The following is a 10689-nucleotide window of genomic DNA, read 5'->3' as shown; positions in this document are numbered from 1 at the left end:
GGGAGAGCACAACTTTGGACCCGAAAAAAAAAAAAAATTTGAACATCCCAAATGGAAATGCACAAATGCTGAGAGAGATAATTCCAAAAAGCAAAAAGTGATTTTTAGGGATAAGCAAAAAGTGGGTTGGTAAATATCCAACCACTTGAGAATTGGATTTTTTCAACTCCCCCTAATTTTTGGATCATTAGGCCACTTGCATCCTCAACATGCTTGTGGCATGCACATCCACCACACATAAAGCATGTTGGGATTAGTTAGAAGTCCCTTTCCTATAAAATTCCACCAAGCTATTATTAGGGGGTTGTACTAGTGGAATTTCCCAAAGATGGATTTTGGGGCTCATTTTTAGTGCCTGAAATAATTCTCTATAGTTTTCGAATTTTTTTTGCACACATGAACTCTAAAATTTTCGTTTTGTTGCGATCTTATATCTTTTTTGTTTACGAGGAAAAATGGGAGAGCAAAAGTTTGGACCCGAGAAAAAAAAAAAATTTGATCCCAAATGGAAATGCACAAATGCTGAGAGAGATAATTCCAAAAAGCAAAAAGTGATTTTTAAGGGTAGGCAAAAAGTGGGTTGGTAAATATCCAACCACTTGAGAATTTGATTTTTTCTACTCCCCCTAATTTTTGGATCATTAGGCTACTCGCATCCTCAACATGCTTGTGGCATGCACATCCACCACACTTAAAGCATGTTGGGATCACTTAGAAGCCCCTTTCTTATAAAATTCCACCAAGCTATTATTAGGGGGTATTACTAGTGGAATTTCCCAAACATGGATTTTGGGGTACATTTTTAATGCCTGATATAATTATCTATAGTTATCGAAACTTTTTTGAACACATGAACTCTAAAATTTTCGTTTTGTTGCGATCTTATATCTATTTTGTTTACGAGGAAAAATGGGAGAGCACAACTTTGGACCCGAAAAAAAAATAAACTTTGAACATCCCAAATGGAAAAGCACAATTGCTGAGAGAGATAATTCCAAAAAGCAAAAAGTGGGTTGGTAAATATCCAACCACTTGAGAATTTGATTTTTTCTACTCCCCCTAATTTTTGGATCATTAGGCCACTTGCATCCTCAACATGCTTGTGGCATGCACATCCACCACACTTAAAGCATGTTGGGATCAGTTAGAAGCCCCTTTCTTATAAAATTCCACCAAGCTATTATTAGGGGATTGTACTAGTGGAATTTCCCAAACATGGATTTTGGGGTACATTTTTAATGCCTGATATAATTATCTATAGTTATCGAAACTTTTTTGAACACATGAACTCTAAAATTCTCGTTTTGTTGCGATCTTATATCTATTTTGTTTACGAGGAAAAATGGGAGAGCACAACTTTGGACCCGAAAAAAAAATAAAATTTGAACATCCCAAATGGAAATGCACAAATGCTGAGAGAGATAATTCCAAAAAGCAAAAAGTGATTTTTAAGGATAAGCAAAAAGTGGGTTGGTAAATATCCAACCACTTGAGAATTGGATTTTTTCAACTCCCCCTAATTTTTGGATCATTAGGCCACTTGCATCCTAAAAATGCTTGTGGCATGCACATCCACCACACATAAAGCATGTTGGGATTAGTTAGAAGTCCCTTTCCTATAAAATTCCACCAAGCTATTATTAGGGGGTTGTACTAGTGGAATTTCCCAAACATGGATTTTGGGGCTCATTTTTAGTGCCTGAAATAATTCTCTATAGTTTTCGAATTTTGTTTGCACACATGAACTCTAAAATTTTCGTTTTGTTGCGATCTTATATCTTTTTTGTTTACGAGGAAAAGTGGGAGAGCAAAAGTTTGGAGCCGAGAAAAAAAAAAATTTGATCCCAAATGGAAATGCACAAATGCTGAGAGAGATAATTCCAAAAAGCAAAAAGTGATTTTTAAGGGTAGGCAAAAAGTGGGTTGGTAAATATCCAACCACTTGAGAATTTGATTTTTTCTACTCCCCCTAATTTTTGGATCATTAGGCTACTCGCATCCTCAACATGCTTGTGGCATGCACATCCACCACACTTAAAGCATGTTGGGATCAGTTAGAAGTCCCTTTCCTATAAAATTCCACCAAGCTATTATTAGGGGGTTGTACTAGTGGAATTTCCCAAACATGGATTTTGGGGTTCATTTTTAGTGCCTGAAATAATTCTCTATAGTTTTCGAATTTTTTTTGCACACATGAACTCTAAAATTTTTCGTTTGGTTGGGATCTTATATCTTTTTTGTTTACGAGGAAAAATGGGAGAGCACAAGTTTGGACCCGAAAAAAAAAAAATTTGAACATCCCAAATGGAAAAGCACAAATGCTGAGAGAGATAATTCCAAAAAGCAAAAAGTGATTTTAAAGGATAGGCAAAAAGTGGGTAGGTAAATTTCCAACCATTTGAGAATTTGATTTTTACTACTCCCCCTAATTTTTGGATCATTAGGCCACTTGCATCCTCAACATGCTTGTGGCATGCACATACACCACACTTAAAGCATGTTGGGATCAGTTAGAAGTCCCTTTCCTATAAAATTCCACCAAGCTATTATTAGGGGGTTGTACTAGTGGAATTTCCCAAACATGGATTTTGGGGTACATTTTTAATGCCTGATATAATTATCTATAGTTATCGAAACTTTTTTGAACACATGAACTCTAAAATTTTCGTTTTGTTGCGATCTTATATCTATTTTGTTTACGAGGAAAAATGGGAGAGCACAACTTTGGACCCGAAAAAAAAATAAACTTTGAACATCCCAAATGGAAAAGCACAAATGCTGAGAGAGATAATTCCAAAAAGCAAAAAGTGGGTTGGTAAATATCCAACCACTTAAGAATTTGATTTTTTCTACTCCCCCTAATTTTTGGATCATTAGGCCACTTGCATCCTCAACATGCTTGTGGCATGCACATCCACCACACTTAAAGCATGTTGGGATCAGTTAGAAGCCCCTTTCTTATAAAATTCCACCAAGCTATTATTAGGGGGTTGTACTAGTGGAATTTCCCAAACATGGATTTTGGGGTACATTTTTAATGCCTGATATAATTATCTATAGTTATCGAAACTTTTTTGAACACATGAACTCTAAAATTTTCGTTTTGTTGCGATCTTATATCTATTTTGTTTACGAGGAAAAATGGGAGAGCACAACTTTGGACCCGAAAAAAAAAAAAAATTTGAACATCCCAAATGGAAATGCACAAATGCTGAGAGAGATAATTCCAAAAAGCAAAAAGTGACTTTTAAGGATAAGCAAAAAGTGGGTTGGTAAATATCCAACCACTTGAGAATTGGATTTTTTCAACTCCCCCTAATTTTTGGATCATTAGGCCACTTGCATCCTAAAAATGCTTGTGGCATGCACATCCACCACACATAAAGCATGTTGGGATTAGTTAGAAGTCCCTTTCCTATAAAATTCCACCAAGCTATTATTAGGGGGTTGTACTAGTGGAATTTCCCAAACATGGATTTTGGGGCTCATTTTTAGTGCCTGAAATAATTCTCTATAGTTTTCGAATTTTGTTTGCACACATGAACTCTAAAATTTTCGTTTTGTTGCGATCTTATAACTTTTTTGTTTACGAGGAAAAATCGGAGAGCAAAAGTTTGGACCCGAGAAAAAAAAAAAATTTGATCCCAAATGGAAATGCACAAATGCTGAGAGAGATAATTCCAAAAAGCAAAAAGTGATTTTTAAGGGTAGGCAAAAAGTGGGTTGGTAAATATCCAACCACTTGAGAATTTGATTTTTTCTACTCCCCCTAATTTTTGGATCATTAGGCTACTCGCATCCTCAACATGCTTGTGGCATGCACATCCACCACACTTAAAGCATGTTGGGATCAGTTAGAAGTCCCTTTCCTATAAAATTCCACCAAGCTATTATTAGGGGGTTGTACTAGTGGAATTTCCCAAACATGGATTTTGGGGTTCATTTTTAGTGCCTGAAATAATTCTCTATAGTTTTTGAATTTTTTTTGCACACATGAACTCTAAAATTTTTCGTTTGGTTGGGATCTTATATCTTTTTTGTTTACGAGGAAAAATGGGAGAGCACAAGTTTGGACCCGAAAAAAAAAAAATTTGAACATCCCAAATGGAAATGCACAAATGCTGAGAGAGATAATTCCAAAAAGCAAAAAGTGATTTTAAAGGATAGGCCAAAAGTGGGTAGGTAAATATCCAACCATTTGAGAATTTGATTTTTACTACTCCCCCTAATTTTTGGATCATTAGGCCACTTGGATCCTCAACATGCTTGTGGCATGCATATCCACCACACTTAAAGCATGTTGGGATCAGTTAGAAGTCCCTTTCCTATAAAATTCCACCAAGCTATTATTAGGGGGTTGTACTAGTGGAATTTCCCAAACATGGATTTTGGGGTTCATTTTTTGTACCTGAAATAATTCTCTATAGTTTTCGAATTTTTTTTCCGCACGTGAACTCTAAAATTTTCGTTTTGGTGTGATCTTATATCTTTTTTGTTTACGAGGAAAAATGAGAGAGGACAAGTTTGGACCCGAAAAAAAATAAAATTTGAACATCCCAAATGGAAAAGCACAAATGCTGAGAGAGATAATTCCAAAAAGCAAAAAGTGGGTTGGTAAATATCCAACCACTTGAGAATTTGATTTTTTCTACTCCCCCTAATTTTTGGATCATTAGGCCACTTGCATCCTCAACATGCTTGTGGCATGCACATCCACCACACTTAAAGCATGTTGGGATCAGTTAGAAGCCCCTTTCTTATAAAATTCCACCAAGCTATTATTAGGGGGTTGTACTAGTGGAATTTCCCAAACATGGATTTTGGGGTACATTTTTAATGCCTGATATAATTATCTATAGTTATCGAAACTTTTTTGAACACATGAACTCTAAAATTTTCGTTTCGTTGCGATCGTATATCTATTTTGTTTACGAGGAAAAATGGGAGAGCACAACTTTGGACCCGAAAAAAAAATAAAATTTGAACAACCCAAATGGAAATGCACAAATGCTGAGAGAGATAATTCCAAAAAGCAAAAAGTGATTTTTCAGGATAAGCAAAAAGTGGGTTGGTAAATATCCAACCACTTGAGAATTGGATTTTTTCAACTCCCCCTAATTTTTGGATCATTAGGCCACTTGCATCCTCAAAATGCTTGTGGCATGCACATCCACCACACATAAAGCATGTTGGGATTAGTTAGAAGTCCCTTTCCTATAAAATTCCACCAAGCTATTATTAGGGGGTTGTACTAGTGGAATTTCCCAAACATGGATTTTGGGGCTCATTTTTAGTGCCTGAAATAATTCTCTATAGTTTTCGAATTTTGTTTGCACACATGAACTCTAAAATTTTCGTTTTGTTGCGATCTTATATCTATTTTGTTTACGAGGAAAAATGGGAGAGCAAAAGTTTGGACCCGAGAAAAAAAAAATTTGATCCCAAATGGAAATGCACAAATGCTGAGAGAGATAATTCCAAAAAGCAAAAAGTGATTTTTAAGGGTAGGCAAAAAGTGGGTTGGTAAATATCCAACCACTTGAGAATTTGATTTTTTCTACTCCCCCTAATTTTTGGATCATTAGGCTACTCGCATCCTCAACATGCTTGTGGCATGCACATCCACCACACTTAAAGCATGTTGGGATCAGTTAGAAGTCCCTTTCCTATAAAATTCCACCAAGCTATTATTAGGGGGTTGTACTAGTGAAATTTCCCAAACATGGATTTTGGGGCTCATTTTTAGTGCCTGAAATAATTCTCTATAGTTTTCGAATTTTGTTTGCACACATGAACTCTAAAATTTTCGTTTTGTTGCGATCTTATCTCTTTTTTGTTTACGAGGAAAAATGGGAGAGCAAAAGTTTGGACCCGAGAAAAAAAAAATTTGATCCCAAATGGAAATGCACAAATGCTGAGAGAGATAATTCCAAAAAGCAAAAAGTGATTTTTAAGGGTAGGCAAAAAGTGGGTTGGTAAATATCCAACCACTTGAGAATTTGATTTTTTCTACTCCCCCTAATTTTTGGATCATTAGGCTACTCGCATCCTCAACATGCTTGTGGCATGCACATCCACCACACTTAAAGCATGTTGGGATCAGTTAGAAGTCCCTTTCCTATAAAATTCCACCAAGCTATTATTAGGGGGTTGTACTAGTGGAATTTCCCAAACATGGATTTTGGGGTTCATTTTTAGTGCCTGAAATAATTCTCTATAGTTTTTGAATTTTTTTTGCACACATGAACTCTAAAATTTTTCGTTTGGTTGGGATCTTATATCTTTTTTGTTTACGAGGAAAAATGGGAGAGCACAAGTTTGGACCCGAAAAAAAAAAAATTTGAACATCCCAAATGGAAATGCACAAATGCTGAGAGAGATAATTCCAAAAAGCAAAAAGTGATTTTAAAGGATAGGCCAAAAGTGGGTAGGTAAATATCCAACCATTTGAGAATTTGATTTTTACTACTCCCCCTAATTTTTGGATCATTAGGCCACTTGGATCCTCAACATGCTTGTGGCATGCATATCCACCACACTTAAAGCATGTTGGGATCAGTTAGAAGTCCCTTTCCTATAAAATTCCACCAAGCTATTATTAGGGGGTTGTACTAGTGGAATTTCCCAAACATGGATTTTGGGGTTCATTTTTTGTACCTGAAATAATTCTCTATAGTTTTCGAATTTTTTTTCCGCACGTGAACTCTAAAATTTTCGTTTTGGTGTGATCTTATATCTTTTTTGTTTACGAGGAAAAATGAGAGAGGACAAGTTTGGACCCGAAAAAAAATAAAATTTGAACATCCCAAATGGAAAAGCACAAATGCTGAGAGAGATAATTCCAAAAAGCAAAAAGTGGGTTGGTAAATATCCAACCACTTGAGAATTTGATTTTTTCTACTCCCCCTAATTTTTGGATCATTAGGCCACTTGCATCCTCAACATGCTTGTGGCATGCACATCCACCACACTTAAAGCATGTTGGGATCAGTTAGAAGCCCCTTTCTTATAAAATTCCACCAAGCTATTATTAGGGGGTTGTACTAGTGGAATTTCCCAAACATGGATTTTGGGGTACATTTTTAATGCCTGATATAATTATCTATAGTTATCGAAACTTTTTTGAACACATGAACTCTAAAATTTTCGTTTTGTTGCGATCTTATATCTATTTTGTTTACGAGGAAAAATGGGAGAGCACAACTTTGGACCCGAAAAAAAAAAAAAATTTGAACATCCCAAATGGAAATGCACAAATGCTGAGAGAGATAATTCCAAAAAGCAAAAAGTGACTTTTAAGGATAAGCAAAAAGTGGGTTGGTAAATATCCAACCACTTGAGAATTGGATTTTTTCAACTCCCCCTAATTTTTGGATCATTAGGCCACTTGCATCCTAAAAATGCTTGTGGCATGCACATCCACCACACATAAAGCATGTTGGGATTAGTTAGAAGTCCCTTTCCTATAAAATTCCACCAAGCTATTATTAGGGGGTTGTACTAGTGGAATTTCCCAAACATGGATTTTGGGGCTCATTTTTAGTGCCTGAAATAATTCTCTATAGTTTTCGAATTTTGTTTGCACACATGAACTCTAAAATTTTCGTTTTGTTGCGATCTTATAACTTTTTTGTTTACGAGGAAAAATCGGAGAGCAAAAGTTTGGACCCGAGAAAAAAAAAAAATTTGATCCCAAATGGAAATGCACAAATGCTGAGAGAGATAATTCCAAAAAGCAAAAAGTGATTTTTAAGGGTAGGCAAAAAGTGGGTTGGTAAATATCCAACCACTTGAGAATTTGATTTTTTCTACTCCCCCTAATTTTTGGATCATTAGGCTACTCGCATCCTCAACATGCTTGTGGCATGCACATCCACCACACTTAAAGCATGTTGGGATCAGTTAGAAGTCCCTTTCCTATAAAATTCCACCAAGCTATTATTAGGGGGTTGTACTAGTGGAATTTCCCAAACATGGATTTTGGGGTTCATTTTTAGTGCCTGAAATAATTCTCTATAGTTTTTGAATTTTTTTTGCACACATGAACTCTAAAATTTTTCGTTTGGTTGGGATCTTATATCTTTTTTGTTTACGAGGAAAAATGGGAGAGCACAAGTTTGGACCCGAAAAAAAAAAAATTTGAACATCCCAAATGGAAATGCACAAATGCTGAGAGAGATAATTCCAAAAAGCAAAAAGTGATTTTAAAGGATAGGCCAAAAGTGGGTAGGTAAATATCCAACCATTTGAGAATTTGATTTTTACTACTCCCCCTAATTTTTGGATCATTAGGCCACTTGGATCCTCAACATGCTTGTGGCATGCATATCCACCACACTTAAAGCATGTTGGGATCAGTTAGAAGTCCCTTTCCTATAAAATTCCACCAAGCTATTATTAGGGGGTTGTACTAGTGGAATTTCCCAAACATGGATTTTGGGGTTCATTTTTTGTACCTGAAATAATTCTCTATAGTTTTCGAATTTTTTTTCCGCACGTGAACTCTAAAATTTTCGTTTTGGTGTGATCTTATATCTTTTTTGTTTACGAGGAAAAATGAGAGAGGACAAGTTTGGACCCGAAAAAAAATAAAATTTGAACATCCCAAATGGAAAAGCACAAATGCTGAGAGAGATAATTCCAAAAAGCAAAAAGTGGGTTGGTAAATATCCAACCACTTGAGAATTTGATTTTTTCTACTCCCCCTAATTTTTGGATCATTAGGCCACTTGCATCCTCAACATGCTTGTGGCATGCACATCCACCACACTTAAAGCATGTTGGGATCAGTTAGAAGCCCCTTTCTTATAAAATTCCACCAAGCTATTATTAGGGGGTTGTACTAGTGGAATTTCCCAAACATGGATTTTGGGGTACATTTTTAATGCCTGATATAATTATCTATAGTTATCGAAACTTTTTTGAACACATGAACTCTAAAATTTTCGTTTCGTTGCGATCGTATATCTATTTTGTTTACGAGGAAAAATGGGAGAGCACAACTTTGGACCCGAAAAAAAAATAAAATTTGAACAACCCAAATGGAAATGCACAAATGCTGAGAGAGATAATTCCAAAAAGCAAAAAGTGATTTTTCAGGATAAGCAAAAAGTGGGTTGGTAAATATCCAACCACTTGAGAATTGGATTTTTTCAACTCCCCCTAATTTTTGGATCATTAGGCCACTTGCATCCTCAAAATGCTTGTGGCATGCACATCCACCACACATAAAGCATGTTGGGATTAGTTAGAAGTCCCTTTCCTATAAAATTCCACCAAGCTATTATTAGGGGGTTGTACTAGTGGAATTTCCCAAACATGGATTTTGGGGCTCATTTTTAGTGCCTGAAATAATTCTCTATAGTTTTCGAATTTTGTTTGCACACATGAACTCTAAAATTTTCGTTTTGTTGCGATCTTATATCTATTTTGTTTACGAGGAAAAATGGGAGAGCAAAAGTTTGGACCCGAGAAAAAAAAAATTTGATCCCAAATGGAAATGCACAAATGCTGAGAGAGATAATTCCAAAAAGCAAAAAGTGATTTTTAAGGGTAGGCAAAAAGTGGGTTGGTAAATATCCAACCACTTGAGAATTTGATTTTTTCTACTCCCCCTAATTTTTGGATCATTAGGCTACTCGCATCCTCAACATGCTTGTGGCATGCACATCCACCACACTTAAAGCATGTTGGGATCAGTTAGAAGTCCCTTTCCTATAAAATTCCACCAAGCTATTATTAGGGGGTTGTACTAGTGAAATTTCCCAAACATGGATTTTGGGGCTCATTTTTAGTGCCTGAAATAATTCTCTATAGTTTTCGAATTTTGTTTGCACACATGAACTCTAAAATTTTCGTTTTGTTGCGATCTTATCTCTTTTTTGTTTACGAGGAAAAATGGGAGAGCAAAAGTTTGGACCCGAGAAAAAAAAAATTTGATCCCAAATGGAAATGCACAAATGCTGAGAGAGATAATTCCAAAAAGCAAAAAGTGATTTTTAAGGGTAGGCAAAAAGTGGGTTGGTAAATATCCAACCACTTGAGAATTTGATTTTTTCTACTCCCCCTAATTTTTGGATCATTAGGCTACTCGCATCCTCAACATGCTTGTGGCATGCACATCCACCACACTTAAAGCATGTTGGGATCAGTTAGAAGTCCCTTTCCTATAAAATTCCACCAAGCTATTATTAGGGGGTTGTACTAGTGGAATTTCCCAAACATGGATTTTGGGGTTCATTTTTAGTGCCTGAAATAATTCTCTATAGTTTTCGAATTTTTTTTGCACACATGAACTCTAAAATTATTCGTTTGGTTGGGATCTTATATCTTTTTTGTTTACGAGGAAAAATGGGAGAGCACAAGTTTGGACCCGAAAAAAAAAAAAATTTGAACATCCCAAATGGAAAAGCACAAATGCTGAGAGAGATAATTCCAAAAAGAAAAAAGTGGGTTGGTAAATATCCAACCACTTGAGAATTTGATTTTTTCTACTCCCCCTAATTTTTGGATCATTAGGCTACTCGCATCCTCAACATGCTTGTGGCATGCACATCCACCACACTTAAAGCATGTTGGGATCAGTTAGAAGTCCCATTCCTATAAAATTCCACCAAGCTATTATTAGGGGGTTGTACTAGTGGAATTTCCCAAACATGGATTTTGGGGCTCATTTTTAGTGCCTGAAAT

This window comes from Aristolochia californica, unplaced genomic scaffold (genome assembly GCF_029961685.1).
Source record: "Aristolochia californica isolate CCGP_79_NKW_82.1479 unplaced genomic scaffold, dmAriCali1.0.hap1 SCAF_6, whole genome shotgun sequence".
NCBI classification, from domain to species: Eukaryota; Viridiplantae; Streptophyta; class Magnoliopsida; order Piperales; family Aristolochiaceae; genus Aristolochia; species Aristolochia californica.
This window is presented reverse-complemented; position numbering follows the sequence as displayed.